Source organism: Gavialis gangeticus, unplaced genomic scaffold, assembly GCF_001723915.1.
Source record: "Gavialis gangeticus isolate Ggan-Ray unplaced genomic scaffold, GavGan_comp1, whole genome shotgun sequence".
NCBI classification, from domain to species: domain Eukaryota; kingdom Metazoa; phylum Chordata; order Crocodylia; family Gavialidae; genus Gavialis; species Gavialis gangeticus.
Window position 1 is genome coordinate 976987 of NW_017728992.1, and position 406 is coordinate 977392.

Genomic DNA, 406 nt, shown 5'->3' on the forward strand with positions numbered 1-406 from the left:
ACTTCTGGTTTTGCCCCCAAATCCATGTTCCTCCACAAGTAAAACAAAAGACCACTATAAAGAGAGAGACAGACAGACAGAGACAGCCATCAGTTGGACAATGTTTTATTGATATATCTTACAGTGTTAAAGCAAGTCTCTTATCATAATAATAACATGAACTCTAAATACTTGTTTCATGAATTCATGAATATGTATTTTGCTGCCCCCCCAACAGGGGATTCAGCCCCCACACAAGGAGTACAGCCCCCCCAACAGGGGATTTGGCCCCCATACAAGGGGTTCATCCCCCCAACAGGGGGTTTAGCCCCCACACAAGGGGTATGGCCCCCCAACAAGGGCTGAATGGCCCCCACAGGGGCTACCACCCCCCTTGCAAGGCCCAAATGCCCCACCCCAGCCCCCC